Raw genomic sequence first — 17,764 nt, 5'->3', positions numbered from 1 at the left:
AATTTCTCGACACATTACCCGTTTATGCAGGTATTAGATTTGCAAATCGCACTTCAGCATCAATGAGATAGTTACTGACAATGTTGAATGAAGGAAAACTCAACACACTTTACTGTTTTTCATCTTGTTATTTTACCAAAAGACGCATAAAGGGAAAAGTACACATACACATGGCACACAGAAATAAACATTGAGAAGGTTTAAGGTGAAGGGGAAAAAATGTAATAGGAATCTGAGGGGTAACCTTTTCACACAAAGGGTGATGGGGATATGGAACAAGCTGCCAGTTGAGGTTGGTATAATATCCCAATGTTTAAAAAACAGTTGGACAGGTTTGGTGGCAAAAACAAGGAGGCAGATTATTATCTCAATGGTGTCAGATTAGGTAAAGGGGAAGTGCAACGAGACTTGGGTGTCCTTGTACACCAGTCACTGAAAGTAAGCGTGCAGGTACAGCAGGCAGTGAAGAAAGCTAATGGCATGTTGGCCTTCGTAATGAGAGGAGTTGAGTACAGGAGCAAAGAGGTGCTTCTACAGTTGTATAGGGCCCCGGTGAGCCCACATCTGCAGTATTGTGTGCAGTTTTGGTCTCTTAATTTGAGGAAGGACATCTTTGCTATTGAGGCAGTGCAGCGTATGTTCATGATGTTAATCCTTGGGCTTGTGGAACTGCCATATGAGGAAAGATTGGAAAGACTGGGCTTGTATTCACTGGAGTTTACAAGGATGAGAGGGGATCTTATAGAGACGTATAAAATTATAAAAGACTGGACAAGCTAGATGCGGGATAAATGTTCCTAATGTTGGGGGAGTCCAGAACCAGGGGACACAGTCTAAGTATAAAGGGGAGGCCATTTAAAACTGAGGCGAGAAGAAACTTTTTCACCCAGAGAGTTGTGAATTTGTGGAGTTCTCTGCTTTAGAAAGCAGTGGAGGCCTATTCACTGGATGAAATTAAAAGAGAGTTAGATAGAGCTCTAGTGGTTATTGGAATCAAAGGATATGGGGAGAAGGAGGCACAGGTTACTGATTGTGGATGATCAGCCATGATCACTATGAATGGTGGCGCTGGCTCGAAGGGCCGAATGGCCTCCTCCTGCACCTTTTTTCTAACAAGCCAAATGAGTCATTACCTATTTTTCTTTGTTATATGAAATGTAATTAGCCACAACATGTATTTTTATGTTTAATATTAATGGCAGCAATGCTAACCAGAAAGATAATTAGCTCGGAATTTCTCTGAAAGCTAGCTTTCTTTAAGTTAGCTTTACATACATAAAACTTGCCTGCCACAGTAAGTGTGTGTGCCTTATGTACATAGCGTATGGCGAAATGGTCACTCGGCAAACTGCCCCAGACTTGCAGAGGGAAGAAAACGACCATTTGTCTGAGACATTTATTCACAAAATGCTGGAGTAACTCAGCAGGACAGGCAGCATCTCAGGAGAGAAGGAATGGGTGACGTTTCGGGTCGAAACCCTTCTTCAGACTGATGTCAGGGGGGCGGGACAAAGGAAGGATATAAGTGGAGACAGGAAGATAGAGGGAGATCTGGGAAGGGGGAGGGGAAGAGAGGAACAGAGGAACTATCTAAAGTTGGAGAAGTCAATGTTCATACCACTGGGCTGCAAGCTGCCCAGGCGAAATATGAGGTGTTGTTCCTCCAATTTCAGGTGGGCCTCACTATGGCACTGGAGGAGGCCCATGACAGAAAGTTCAGACTGGGAGTGGCAGGGGGCGTTGAAGTGCTCGGCCACCGGGAGATCAGATTGGCCAACGCGGACCGAGCGCAGGTGTTGAGCGAAGCGATCGCCGAGCCTGCGTTTGGCCTCGCCGATTTGTCTGAGACATGTACTTGTCCCAAGTGAAAATGTTTTCAACTATGGGGTAAAATTATTTCATTTGTTGTGTGAATGAATAACATCTGTGTATAGAGTCTAATATACCTCTCCCCTGTATGTGGGAAAGGAATGTGTGATTTGTTTGGAACTGCAAAGATTACAATTATTTGTACAAAGATCTATCAGACAGTCCTCTTGCATCTCAACAGTTTTGCTGTCAAACCAATTTTCTTTAGTTTTTACATTGCTCCACAATTTATGTAATACCATTTACACAAGTTCCCCATCTGTAAGGAAACCAATCAAATACCACAGAATACTGCACATGATCCTCTGGGTTTGGTAATCCCACCTCAGCTCTTTGGACGATGCCTGTGCCTGCCAGACCGAGTTCTGAGATGCAGCGTGGAAACAAGTCCTTCGGCCCACCATGTCAGCACTGACTAGCGTTCCCTGCACATTAACACTATCCTATACACACCAGGGACAATTTTATATTTATATCAAGCCAATTAACCTACAAACCTGTACATCTTTGGAGTGCAAGAGGAAACCAAAGAGAACTTGGAGAAAACCCATGCGGTCACGGGGAGAACCTACAAACTCCGTACAGACAGCACCAGTGGTCAGGATCGAACCCGGGTGTCTGGCGTTGTAAGTGCTGGAAGGCAGCAACTCTACCCCTGCGCCACCGTGCTGCCCGATGTTCACAAAGAACTAAGTGCCTTTATCTCAAGTTACTTTTGGGAAATCTGGTATAAAAGCTGAATGCTTTACATCGATAAAAATTCAATTGTGTTAAACATAGAAATATGGAAAATAGGTGCAGGAGGAGGCCATTCGGCCCTTCGAGCCAGCACTGCCATTCATTGTGAATCAATAACCCGAGCCTGCCTTCTCCCCATATCCCTTGATTCCACTAGCCTCTAGAGCTCTATCTAACTCTCTCTTAATTCCATCCAGTGATTTGGCTTCTGCCCTCTGTGGCAGAGAATTCCACAAATTCACAACTCTCTGGGTGAAAATGTTTTTTCTCACCTCAGTTTTAAATGGCCTCCCCTTTATTCTTAGACTGTGACCCCTGGTTCTAGACTCGCCCAACATTGGGAACATTTTTCCTGCATCTAGCTTGTCCAGTCCTTTTATAATTTTATATGTTTCTATAAGATCCCCTCTCATCTTTCTAAACTCTAGTGAATACAAGCCAGTGAATACAGTAAATAGTGCAATAAATAATCTGCTGGAGGAAGTCAATGTTACAGGTTGAAACTCTGAACCAGGGTCAGATTCCAGGATCCGTCGTCTCGGGTTTCTCCAATAACGTTAACTAATTGGACAAGAAAAGTTGTGAAAGAAATCTGCAAAAGATATGATCCAGCGGTTCCAGGTTTATTTCCCAATTTGTGATAAACCAGGTCATTTGTAGATATGTTATCAGTGTCCTTACAGAATGATGAAATGGAAGTAGAGACTCTGACGAAGGGTCTCGATGGAAACATCACCCATTCCTTCTCTCCAGAGATGCTGTCAGTCCCGCTGAGTTACTCCAGCATTTTGTGTCTATCGATGATGAAATGGAATATTGGCCAAGTCGGTGCTGCAGCTTTCCAGCTTGCATGTAATATAAATGAGTTCCTCTGTATAACTGCTCACACCCACCCACAGCTATTGCCTGGGCATGATGAACAATAGTGACAGAATAGTAAAGGGCCTGTTCCACTTAGGCGATTTTAAGGCATCTGCCGGCGACTAGGCTGTCGCCGACAATTCGTCGGGGTGTCGCGGGCATGATCGTGAGGAGTCTTCAAAGAATCGGCGCGTCGCTGAGAAATCAACCGGATTGAAATTTCTTGGCGACAGCTGGCTTGTCGCCAGGTATCGTTGCTTATTGCGGGCGCTGTCGCATGCTGTCCCCAGGTTTGCTAGGTTGTCTTAGATGCATTTAGAAGCACATAATATTAAATTTAGTAAAGTCATTTGAAGATACCATTAAATACTTGTGATTAGCCAATTTATTTACCGTCAGGACATTTGACAGGTAGATTGGAGGCGACAGTTTGACGGCCAGGTAAGCGTGGGAATTTTCACGATGTTTATGGCCATCAGCCATTACATTTAAAGTGGGCTCCCAACCCAGGTATGCAACCCAGAAATCAGATATGCATCTCCCGTACATTTTCAAAGAATGCCCACACTCTGCACAAAAATCCATTTGACCACATTTAAAATTAAATTTCTTAATACTGCTACTAGTAAACTGGAAGTCAATCTAGTTTATGCCTTGTTACCGTGAAGCTTGGTTTTCAAGTAACCCAGGCAAGATGTTATATTTCAAAACTCTCAAGTAATTACAGACTTGTCAGTGATTTCAGCGAAAATTAGGACGCCGGAGAAGCATTGACAGCGTGGGAATTTCGCGATGTTTCCGAAGACGGTGTAATCTCGACCTGATTCAGCATTGTCGTGGTGTAGGGTAAAAGAAAATTCATCGATCTGCTATGACTTTGACGGTCGCTGGCAGTTGCCCACAAAATTGCCTAAGTGGGACAGGCCCTTAAGGATGGCACAGTGGCACAGCTGGGAGAACAGACCCAGGTTCAATCCTAGCCCCAGGTGCTGTCGGTATGGAGTTTGTACGTTCTCCTGACCACCTGGGTTTCCTCCAAATACTCCAGTTTCCTCTCACATCCCAACGACGAGCAGGTTAATGGTTAATGGACCTCTGTTATTTGCTCCTCATGTGCCGGGAGTGGATGCAATAGTGGGATAACATGGAACTAGAGTAAATGGGTGGTTGATGGTCACACTCTCCACCCCAGGTTGACTATGCTCACCGGATGTGTCCCTGTTCACCGGGAGTCTCCCTGTTCACCGGGAGTGTGCCCACTCACCGGGAGTGTCCCTGTTCACCGGGAGTGTCCTTGTTCACCGGGAGTGTCTCTGTTCACCGGGAGTGTCCCTGTTCACCGGGAGTGTCCCTGTTCACCGCGAGTGTCCCTGTTCACCTGGAGTGTCTGTGTTCACCGGGAGTGTTCCTGCTCACTGGGAGTGCCCCCACTCACTGGGAGTGTCCCCGTTCACCGGGAGTGTCCTCGTTCACTGGGAGTGTCCCCGTTCACCGGGAGTGTCCCTGTTCACCGGGAGTGTCCCAGTTCACCGGGAGTGTCCCTGTTCACCAGGAGTGCCCCCACTCACCGGGCGTGTCCCTGTTCACCGGGAGTGTGCCTGCAATACCACCCACTTTTGCATCATCTGCAAACTTGCTAAACTTGCCATGTCTGTTCTCATCCAAATCATTGATATAGATGACAAACAGTAACGGGCCCAGCACTGAACCCTGAGGCACACCACGAGTCACAGGCCTCCAATCTGTGAAGAAACCTTCCGCCATCACCTTCTGCTTCCATCCATGAAGTCAAGCTAGATGCAGGAAAGCTAGACAAGCTATGTGCAGGAAAAATGTTCCCAATGTTGGGGGAGTCCAGAACCAGGGCACAGTCGAAGAATAAAGGGGAGGCTATGGCGAGTCCGGAAACTTGTTCTTTGTTGAAGAAGTTTATTGCGACAGCAATATTCGATTACAAAGGTTTCTGAACAAGATAACGGACAACCATCAAAACTCACTGTCTTCTTCGAAGACGTCTCCGAACTAACTCTTTTCGGGCGCCAAAAGCGCACATGACAACGCTGTCCAATCAGCGATGTCGCTCTCTGGACCAATCCCTACGGTCGCGCCCACACGTGACCTTGCTGGCCAATCTGAGGGTTCGACGACCAGGACCACTCTCTATGGTCGCTACATGACCCCCCCCCAGAACCCAAGGTACGGAACCTAGCAGGGAGCCGGATTTCGCGACCAGAACGAGTAAGGAGAGGGGCAGCCTGAACCACAGGAGCCGGGGGTTCCGGACTTGGTGGAACAGCCGGAGCGGGGGATCCTGGACTGATCGGAACTGCCGGAGGCCGGCCTCTCCTAGGTGGTTGGCCGACCAGGACTGGTTGGTCCGGATCCAAGTGTGCAGGTTTAAGCCTGGACACCGAGACGAGCTCACTCCTGCCGCACACGTCTAAGGTGAAGGTAGCCGTCCCCTTACGCAAAACCCGGAACGGCCCTTCGTAGACCTTCTGCAGCGGGGCACGATGGGAATCCTTTCGCAAAAATACAAACTCACAGTCCTTCAGGGAAGGCGGTTCGTGTACCATGGGACACCCATGACGTGAAGTCGGAACTGGGGCCAGGGAACCCACCCGTGCCCGGAGCGAAGCTAAAACTGATGGGACTGGAGGCAGCTGGTCGGGGGGGTCCGGAAGCAAATCTCCGGGTACTCTAAGTGGCGAGCCATATACTAGCTCCGCGGACGAAGCACCGAGATCTTGCTTAGGAGCAGTCCGGATGCCCAGAAGGACCCAGGGGAGTTGGTCTACCCAGTCCGGGCCTTCTAGCCTCGCACTGAGGGCCGCCTTGAGTTGACGGTGGAACCTCTCTACAAGTCCATTTGCCTGGGGGTGGTATGCAGTAGTGTGTTGTAACCTGGAACCGTACAGCTCTGCTAGCGTGGCCCAGAGGGACGAAGTGAACTGCGGCCCCCTGTCAGTGGTAATAACCGCCGGAACTCCGAAACGTGCCACCCAATGGAGGGCCAAAGTCCTGGCACAAGAGGCTGCAGAGATATCAGACAATGGGAAAGCCTCTGGCCACCGGGTGAACCGATCCACCACCGTGAGGAGATGGGTGTAGCCCCGGGAGGAAGGCAAGGGCCCGACTAAATCCACGTGAATGTGGAAAAAACGGACCGCTGGGACCTCAAACTCCTGTACGGGGGGCTGGACATGGCGCTGGACTTTAGCGGTCTGGCAGGGAACGCAGGAACGGGCCCAACGCAGAGGTGGAGCGCATGGACGGGTGCGCCAGTCCGTGAATGGCATCGAAAACCCGGCGCTGAAGGGAGGGCGGCACTACCGGCCTGGGACGGGAAAGGGAAACATCACACCAGACTTTTGTGCCTTCCGACCCGCAGGCTACCTGAGCCAACTTCAATCCCGAAGTGGTGGACTGGTATGCCGAGGCGGTATCCGCCAGAAGCTGTGCCTCCGCAAGCTCCTGGGGATCCACCTCGCAGTCCACCGCCGAAATGGGGGAACAAGCAGGCCTAGACAGGGCGTCAGCAACGGCATTAAGCTTACCCGCGACATGACGGACATCGGTGGTAAATTCGGAGATGGCAGTCAGGTGCCGCTGCTGGCGGGCCGACCATGGGTCAGACAATTTGAAAAATGCAAATGTTAATGGTTTATGGTCTGTAAATGGGCGGCCTTCAAGGAAATACCTGAAATGACGAACAGCTAAATAGAGGGCCAGAAGCTCTCGGTCAAATGCGCTATACTTCAGCTCAGCCGAATTCAGTTGCCGGCTGAAAAACGCCAAGGGCTGCCAACGGCCACCGACCTGCTGCTCCAAGACCCCACCCACCGCCACGTCAGACGCATCAACCGTCAGGGCCGTGGGGGCAGAGGGGCTCGGGTGGACCAACATGGTGGCGTCTGCCAAGGCTGCCTTAGCTGCTGTAAAAGCCGACTCTGCGGCCGGGGACCATATCAACTCTACCGGTTTTCCCGCAAGGCACTGGAAGAGCGGGCGCATGACCCGCGCAGCTGCCGGAACGAACCTATGGTAGAAGTTAACCATACCTACGTACTCCTACAGCCCTTTCACTGTGGTGGGCCTGGGAAATGCCCGGATAGCCTCCACCTTCTCGGGCAAAGGGGTGGCGCCGGCAGGGGTGATTCTGTGCCCTAAAAAATCGAGAGAAGGAAGGCCGAATTGACACTTGGAGGGTTGGATAATGAGCCCGTGGTCTTGGAGCCGCTGGAACACGGTCCGCAAGTGGACCTGGTGTTCCTGCACTGAGGGGCTGGCGACCAGGATGTCGTCTAAATAAAGAAACACAAAGGGTAAACCCTGACCCACACGGTCCATCAGTCGCTGGAAAGCCTGTGCCGCGTTCTTTAAACCGAAAGGCATGCGCAACCATTCGAACAACCTGAACGGAGTGATCGTGGCAGTTTTTGGTATGTCCTCCAGCCGCACAGGAATCTGGTGGTATCCTCGCACCAAATCGATCTTGGAGAACACCACCGCTCCTTCCAGCCCAGACGAGAAGTCCTGCAGGTGCGGTATGGGGTAGCGATCAGCCGTGGTGACAGCATTGAGACGCCGATAATCGCCACATGGTCTCCACCCCCCAGATGCCTTGGAGACCATATGCAACGGCGAGGCCCACGGGCTGTCGGACTGACGGACAATGCCCATTTCCTCCATCTTCCTAAATTCCGCCCGCGCCACCACCAGTTTGTCGGGCGGTAGTCTCCTGGCCCGAGCGAAAACGGGAGGGCCCTCAGTGCGAATGTGGTGGACCACGCCATGCTTGGCCGAAGGGGTGTCAAAACGTTGGATGAGCAGCTCTGGAAACTCCGCCAGGACCTCAGCATACGAGTCAGGAGCCGCGACGACGGCCTGGACAGTAGGGCTGGGCGGGGAGGCGATTGTCGGAGCGACGGGCTCCTCGCTGGCGGAGGGTCGGAGGTCTTTACCGCGGACATTGGGGACCAGTGAAAAGGCCCAGAGAAAATCTGCGCCTAGGATCGCTTGTCTGACGTCTGCTACGATGAATGGCCATTCGTACGTGCGGAGGCCTAACACAAGGGACATCTTCCGTGTACCGAACGTGCGGATGGGGCTGCCATTAACCGCGATGAGGGTGGGACCTGTCTTACCCGATCTGGTCTCGAGGTCAGTCGGCGGCACTATACTGACAATGGCTCCCGTGTCCACCAAAAATTCTGTGTCCGTGAATCGATCTCGGACGTAGAGGCGTCGGTTCTGGCCAATCGCAACTGCCCCTATGTACGATCGGCCGAGGCATTTCCCGCAAAAGTACAAGGTGATCGGCAGTTGTGGGATTCTCTACCCTATCGTAGATGATAATAGCACCAGCCGCGCTTGTGCGGATCCTTTTGGCGGGCTTTTGGAGGACTGGCGGGAGACGCGGCGCCATCTTGATGTCGCTGTGGCGTGGTCACTGGTGTCGAGACCTTGTTGATCGAACCGCTTCCTTTCGATTTGGCCGCCATGAGCGCATCAGCTTTTTCTGCATATGCCTCGGGGTCCTTAAAAGAACAATCCGTGAGCAGAAGTCTGACATCTTCGGGAAGCTTCTCTCGGAATGCCTGCTCGAACATGAGGCAATCCGTATGTTCACCGGCTAGTATCATCATCTCGGCCATGAGAACGGACGGCATCCGATCGCCGAGATCCGGTAGGTGCAGAAGTTTTTTAGCGCGGTCATGCCTATGGAACCCGAAGGTTCGTAGTTACAGTGCCTTCATGGCCTCGTACTTGCTTTCCGCAGGAGGATTGACGATGAACCGCATCACGCGTGTGGTCGTCTCCGGCGATAGAGCGCTGACGAGGTAGTAGTATTTCGTCGCGTCTGTCGATATGTTTCTTAAATGAAACTGGGCTTCGGTGTGGACAAACCAAGATTGTGGTTGATGTGTCCAAAACGACGGAAGGTGAACGCTGACCACGCTTAACTCCGGTGTGCCAGGCGCAGCATCCAACAACGGGGCGTCGTCTTCGCTCATGGTCGGTGATCGCCCAGATCACGTCGGGGTCACCAATATGGCGTGTCCGGAAACTTGTTCTTTGTTGAAGAAGTTTATTGCGACAGCAATATTCGATTACAAAGGTTTCTTAACAAGATAACGGACAACCATCAAAACTCACTGTCTTCTTCGAAGACGTCTCCGAACTAACTCTTTTCGGGCGCCAAAAGCGCACATGACAACGCTGTCCAATCAGCGATGTCGCTCTCTGGACCAATCCCTACGGTCGCGCCCACACGTGACCTTGCTGGCCAATCTGAGGGTTCGACGACCAGGACCACTCTCTATGGTCGCTACAAGGCCATTTAAAAAACTGAGGTGAGAAAACCTTTTCACCCAGAGTGTTGTGAATTTGTGGAATTCAGTGCCACAGAAGGCAGTGGAGGCCAATTCACTGGATGGATTTAAAAGAGTTAGATAGAGCTCTAGGGGCTAGTGGAATCAAGGGATATGGGGAGAAGGCAGGCACAAGTTACTGATTGTGGATGATTAGCCATGATCACAATGAATGCTGGTGCTGGCTCGAAGGGCCGAATGGCCTCCTCCCGTACTTTGTATGTTTCTATGTTTCTATGCTTCGTGTGAGACGGGTTTGACAATGTAGAGCCAGGAAGAGGGTCAAGGGAGCTAATGGTGAGGTGGAGCACTTGTCCTCAGCGTCGGTGTGGAACGTGAGATGCACCTGGGCAGGTTTCCCAAGGGGAGCCACATAGATAGACAATCCATGGAGACGAGGCAGAGAGGGTCACGCTAGGTAACTGCAGAATTGGGGCAAGAACCCAGTGTGGATGATACCCTGACTCCACGGGCAGCACGCTGGCACAGTGGTGGAGCTATGCCTTACAGCGCCAGAGACCCCGGTTCAATCCTGACTACGGGTGCTGTCTCTATGAAGTTTGCACGTTCTCCCCAGGACCCGCGTGGGTTTTCTACGAGATCTTCGGTTTCCTCCCACACTCCAAAGACGTACAGGTTCGGAGGTTAATTGGCTTGGTATAAATGTAGAATTGGCCCTTGGTATAAATGTAAAATTGACACTAAAAGTTTAACCTTCCAGAGCACCCTTCCATGTGGAACCTTGTTGAATGCTTTGCTGAAACCCAGATATACAACATCTACAGCCCTGCCTCATCAACCTTTTTGATCACTAATAATATACACAAAATGCTGGAGGTCAAGGAGCAGGTTAAGGATCATCTCTGGAGCAAAAGAATAGGTGACATTTTGGGTTTTGAAACCCTTTTTCAGACTAATCAAAACTCTGACTGAAGAAGGCCAATGTGCTGAAAGCCCTTTTGACAACCCTGTCTACCAGTGATGCCACTTTCATGGCAACATGCACAATGATTTCTGGCTGCTCACCACCCCCTTAGACAATGTTGCCAGGGCGGGCGGGCGGGCTGACCGGACTTTGAACTTTGAATAATGACGCCAAAAATGGCAGCACCCGTATGTGAAATATATGCTAAATAAATTTAACTGTGCAGTTGCTTACGTGACAAATAAAACACTATTGAACTATTGACCGTTGACTTATTGATGGACTTTCTTGGAGCAAATCCATATTTGCAAAGGATTTTGACAGGTGTTACTTTTGACACAAAGTCTTTTGACTCATTGATTACACCAGATCCCAAACCAAACCTGGCTGGGGCAGTCACTTCATTGCTCCTCTATCATCCTCCTTTACTTTTGAGGCACATTACATTCACTTTCCAGCAAAGGACTTTATTCCTTGGGGCAAGGAGACTTAGGGGTGATCTTACAGATGCGTATGCAATTATAAGGGGCATAGATAGGTTTGGGCAATGAATAACTAGAGAGCATCAGTTCAAGGTGGGAGAGTAAAGGTTTAATAGGACTCTGAAGGGCAACTTTTTCCACACAGTGGGTGGTTCATATATGGAACAAGCTGCCAGACAAAGTGGTTGAGGCAGCTATAATAGTGACATTTAAAATATATGTGGATATAAAGAAAGAAAAGTTTAAGAGGGAAGATAGACACAGAATGCTGGAGAAACTCAGTGAGTTTCATTTCGGATCGAGACCCTTTTTCAGACTGAAGAAGGGTCGACCCGAAATGTTGCCTATTTCTTTTCTCCATTGATACTGTCTGTTCTGCTGAATTACTCCAGCTTTTTGTGTCTATCTTCAGTTTAAACAGCATCTGCAGTTCCCTCTTACAGAAGTTTACAGTTACAGTTTAGTTTATTGTCACATGGCCCACTAAGTACACACTGGCCATCAACTACCCATATATATTAATCCCACACTAATCGAATCCATACTCCCCCCAGATTCCACCCACATACAAGGGGCAAGTTGCAGTGCCTCATTTACCTATCAACCCACATGTCCTTGGGATGTGGGGGAAACTGGAGCACCTGGATGAAACCCACGTGGCCACAGGAGAGCATGCAAACTCCACACAGACAGCACCCAAGGTCACGATTGAACCCAAGTCTCTGGCGCTGTGAGGCAGTGGCTCCATAATCTGTGCCACCATGTCCTATTACAGTACAGTAAGTCCATACATAGAAATCCATTACAAACTGGATGGAGGTAACAAAATATAAGGCCACAAGAGGGCAGAATAGATAGAGAATCAGAGCAGGAATTTTATCAACAACAATTGCAGGGGAAGCGAGGAGTCTCAAACTTAGAGTTGCCTGAAGAAAAAAGGGAAAGATATCGTAACCTCGTGATGCTCAAAGTGCTTCAAGTTTAATGCTTTATTTTTAAGTGTAGTCACTGCAGTTTCTTGGAAATGTGGAGTCATGTCTCCCTCTCCCCTGAATCTCAGTCTGAAAAAGGGTCCCGACCCGAAACGTCACCCATTCCCTCTCTCCAGAGATGCTGCCTGACCCGCTGAGTTACTCCAGCACTCTGTGAAACGTCACCCATTCCCTCTCTCCAGAGATGCTGCCTGACCCGCTGAGTTACTCCAGCACTCTGTGAAACGTCACCCATTCCCTCTCTCCAGAGATGCTGCCTGACCCGCTGAGTTACTCCAGCACTCTGTGAAACGTCACCCATTCCCTCTCTCCACAGATGCTGCCTGACCCGCTGAGTTACTCCAGCACTCTGTGAAACGTCACCCATTCCCTCTCTCCAGAGATGCTGCCTGACCCGCTGAGTTACTCCAGCATACCTTCTCTGCTGACTAAGTTTCCATCAATAGCACAAACTGCATATTTGTGTTTGATGTTGGTTGAGGGAAATATTTTGGCCAGAATTCAGCCCCTGTCCCAGTTTGGCGATTTTTTAGGCGACTCCAGGTGACTAGGCTGTCGCCACACGGATGCCGGGTGTCGCCTGTACGGTCGTGAGTCGTCTCCAAAGAGTCGTAGCGTTTTTCTGGTCACTGCTGGATTTTGAAAATGTTTTTAAAAATTCGGCGACGGTTATTTTGACACCAATGAACGTAGCTTGGCATCTCCTGACGTGGGCGCTGTCGTAGGTTGTCGCCAGGTGGTCGCCAGGTGACGTAGGTTGTCGCCAGGTGGTCGCCAGGTGTCGTAGGTTGTCGCCAGGTGGTCGCCAGGTGACGTAGGTTGTCGCCAGGTGGTCGCCAGGTGACGTAGGTTGTCACCAGGTGGTCGCCAGGTGACGTAGGTTGTCGCCAGGTGGTCGCCAGGTGACGTAGGTTGTCGCCAGGTGGTCGCCAGGTGACGTAGGTTGTCGCCAGGTGGTCGCCAGGTGACGTAGGTTGTCACCAGTGCTGACTTCGGCGAACTCAAAGTGTGGACTTGATCTGATCACCCATCAGTGTAATGTGTCCATAAATGATGTTAGGTTCTGTGTGTTTTTGCACTTGTATTCTGTTTAAAGTTTGAATTTTAAAGTTTGAAGTTTATTGAAATTTATTGAAGTTTATTACAATATTTTTGTATGCACTGTTGTATGTTCTTATCAACGTTTAATTTTTTTTTGTTTGTTTCAATATCAATAAAGGAAATTCTTGACATTTTGATGGAAAATTGATGTGTGAGGTTATTGTATTTCAGAGTAGTTTCTCATGGCATCACTTTCAAATAGTCATGATGCAGAATGATTGGAAACCCGACCATACACCCCCTTTTATAGGGAAAGTGGGTGAAACGTGAACTGTCTTCAGTTGTCTTCAGTCTTCAGGGTCGTAGCTTGTCGTAGATTGTCGCGGGTAGATGTAGGTTGACTTCGGTTGTCGTAGGTTGTCGCCTCTGTGGTGGGTTGTCCTAGGTGTCGTTGTAGGTTGTCGTAGGTGCGGTCGTAGGTGGACGTTCTACTTGCGATGATTGGGTTGCCGGTTGTCGGTAGCTTGCCGTAGCTTGATGTCGACTAGGGGGTAGGTTGTTGTAGCTTGTCGTGGACATTGTCGTAGGGGGGGGTCCAGTCGCTGTTTTTTCGGCGACCTGCTACGACTATGACAGTCGCCTAAAAAAACACCTCACTGGGACAGGGCCTTAACAAACCTTTTGTTGTTCCCCGTTAAGGTTAATGCCAGAGAGAAGTTGAATCTTGGTTTAAGGCCTCTTCGGAAAGGTGACCTCACAGACCACATTACCCCCAATACATTCACTGTGGTGCCAGCTTAGATTATGTGGTTAGGTTTCTGTGTTGTGACATGGATTCCTGACCTTCTATTCAGGGGTGAGATCATTACAATTCTTCTTCTAAATCACGTCAACTGTTTAAATGTTCGCACTTAGTTTAGCTTAGTTTAGTTAAGTTTAGTTTAGTTTAGAGATACAGTGCGGAAACAGGCCCTTTCGGCCCACTGGGTCCACGCCAACCAATGATCCCCGCATATTAACACCATCCTATATCCACTAGGGATAATTTTTTTACATTTACCAAGTCAATCAACCTACAAACCTGTACGTCTTTGGAGTGTGGGAGGAAACCAAAGATCTCGGAGAAAACCCACGCAGGTCACGCAGGGAGAACGTACAAACTCCGTACAGACAGCACCCATAGTCGGGATCGAACCCGGGTCTCTGATGCTGCAAATGCCTGACTAAAATCTGTGTAGCCAACATCCACTGCCCTACCCTCATTAAGGTGTGTTGGTGGCGTCACTGTCAACTTGGCATCACCTCTGACACCACTAGTTGTCGATTTTTAATTGTTCTCATTTAACGCAGTGGTCTCGGATACGTCGGCAAGCTCACCTCCTTGTGGGCAGACTCAATTATTGTTGGAGCCGAGACTCGTGGAATTGAAATCTGACCTCAGTACCATTGTCCTACCATTGTGGAGGAAGAAGAGGTTGTCAATTGTTGCTGCACGTCCGCTCACACAAGAATTGTGAGCATTTAAGCAGTTGAGCTGATTTAGAAGAAGAATTGTTTGGCACGGTGGCGCAGCAGTTGAGCTGCTGCCTGACAGCAAATGCACCGCCGGAGCTGTATGTTCCAAACAGCGGGTGCTGTCTGTATGGAGTTTGTACGTTCCAAACAGCGGGCTTGTCTTTTTATGAATCACATGAAGACCAGATCAAGAGAGAATTGCAATTATACAGAATTTAGACGGATGAGAGGGGATCTTATTGAAACATATAAGATTATTAAGGGATTGGACAGGCTAGGAGCAGGAAACATGTTCCTGATGTTGGGGGAGTCCAGAACCAGGGGCCACATTTTAAGAATAAGGGTTAGGACATTCAGAACGGAGATGACGAAAAACTTTTTCACTCAGAGAGTTGTAAATCTGTGGAATTTTCTGCCTCAGAAGGCAGTGGAGGCCAATTCTCTGGATGCTTTCAAGAGAGAGTTAGATAGGGCTCTTAATGATAACGGAGTCAGGGGGTATGGGGAGAAGGCAGGAACGGGGTACTGATTGTGAATGATCAGCCATGATCACATTGAATGGCGGTGCTGGCCCGAAGGGCCGAATGGCCTACTCCTGCACCTATTGTCTATAAAACCCAAATACGCCACTAATGAGTTGAAATCTGACATCACACCCTCAAACTAGACAACCAGAAGGGAAGAGTTCTCAATGCAAAGTAAATGTCAAGAAACAAGATCAGATACTGAAAGACAAAATCTGAAGAAGGGTCCCGACCCGAAACGTCACCAATTCCTTTTCTCCACAGATGCTGTCTGACCCGCTGAGTTACTCCAGGTTTTTGTGTCTATCTACAGCTACTGAAGCCATAGCAAGGGATAAGTCTGACCTCAACACGAAAATAGGGAGGCCTTTGGATAACAGAACTGCACAAGAACAGGCCATCCATGCTGAACATTCTGCTGTCTCAAACTAGTCCCCCCAGACGGCATGTGGTCCCTGCTTTGTCATCTTGCCCATCTATCATGAAACTACAGAAATTACAAACAGTTTTTAATGATGCATCAACCAGAAACAATTAGAGTACTTGGAGGAGACCATCATGGGTCAGAAAATTCTACTTTCTTCCAAAAACACAAACTCCCAGGCATGTGGACAATGATTTTTAGATTTTTTAGATTTAGAGATACAGCGCGGAAACAGGCCCTTCGGCCCACCGAGCCCGCGCTGCCCAGCGATCCCCGCACATTAACACTATCCTACACACACATGGGACAATTTTTACATTTACCCACTCAATTAACCTACATACCCGTACGTCTTAGGAGTGTGGGAGGAAACCGGAGATCTCGGAGAAAACTAACGCAAGTCACGGGGAGAACGTACAAACTCCGTACAGACGGCGCCCGTAGTCAGGATCGAACCTGAGTCTCCGGCGCTGCATTCGCTGTAAGGCAGCAACTCTACCGCTGCGCCACCGTGCCGCCCTACCTCCAGAAATACCTCCAGGATGGCCCATTGTGTCCTACTGCAGTAGCAAATCCTACAGGTCAGCAGAACACATTGACTACTTCATCCACTGGTACAACACTCCAGCTATCAGAGAACACTGCTCTGAGTCATCAGTTTTGAAAAAGTGATTAATGATTAATCAATGAAAGTGATTAAATTTCTAACCTCTCTTCTCCATTAGAGGACTGGAACAGGATGCTATGAGAATTCATTGTTTCGTAAAACAATGTTGGGTGACTTTTCAGCCAGTTTGTCCAGTCAAGCCAAGCACAAATGTAAACTTGATCAGCTAAATGCATTCAGAAAATTCAAACAGCAAAATGTTGAATAACTGGATTGATGTTCAAGGCGGATGGTTGGTACAACATTTTTTGTGAACAAAATGATAGGAATTTACTGAAGTGCAAGCATTGTGAAACAACTTTCAAATATCAGGTCTCTCTCTGACTCAGAAGGCAATGGAGGCCAATTCTCTGGATGCTTTCAAGAGAGAGTTAGATAGAGCTCTTAATGGATAGCGGAGTCAGGGGGTATGGGGAGAGGGCAGGAATGGGGTACTGATTGCGAATGATCAGCCGTGATCACATTGAATGGCGGTGCTGGATCGAAGGGCCGAATGGCCTATTCCTGCACCTATTGTCTATTTCATATTATTTATTTATTATTTTCATATTTCAGATACAGCGCGGAAACAGGCCTTTTCGGCCCACCAAGTCCGCGCCGCCCAGCGATCCCCGCACATTAACACTATCCTACACACACTAGGGACAATTTTTACCCAGTCAATTAACCTAAATACCTGTACGTCATTGGAGTGTGGGAGGAAACCGAAGATCTCGGAGAAAACCCACGCAGGTCACGGGGAGAACGTACAAACTCCTTACAGTACAGCACCCGTAGTCAGGATCGAACCTGAGTCTCCGGCGCTGCATTCGCTGTAAAGCAGCAACTCTACCGCTGCGCTACCGTGCAGACTATTGACGTCTATCCCCGTCTTCATTCATACCATCTGGAACACCAATGTGCCTTCAAATTTGACTGTGTCTTCAAACAAGTCAATAGACATTCCATCCTGCCCAAGTCAGGGAACAGTTCTTTTGCATTTCAAGAAATCGAAAACACTGAGGAGTTTGGCAGAATTCCATTTGAAACTTTGGTCAAAAGTGTTGACGTCAAAAATGGTTGGAAAGCAGAATGTATGAGAAGTCCCACGTAAAGTGAGGGGATTTGTGAGATGGGCAAGTTTTGATCAAAAATCTGGGAAGAAGCAAATCAGAAACAGAAGGAAATACTGGAATCTAGATGAATGGACCTTGAAGAAATTGACATGACACAAGTCTCAATTTACACCATACCGACAAGCTCTTTGTCCTCAGTGGTTCAATAGCTGCTGAAAAAGTGCGGGAGGATGAGGTGTGACTTAGACGTGTGTAAAATCATGAGGAATAGATCAGGTGGACGCACAGAGTCTCTTG

This window comes from Rhinoraja longicauda, chromosome 24 (genome assembly GCF_053455715.1).
Source record: "Rhinoraja longicauda isolate Sanriku21f chromosome 24, sRhiLon1.1, whole genome shotgun sequence".
Taxonomy (NCBI): Eukaryota; Metazoa; Chordata; class Chondrichthyes; order Rajiformes; family Arhynchobatidae; genus Rhinoraja; species Rhinoraja longicauda.
The sequence above is the reverse complement of the archived record's forward strand: the minus strand, read 5'-3'. Positions refer to the sequence as shown.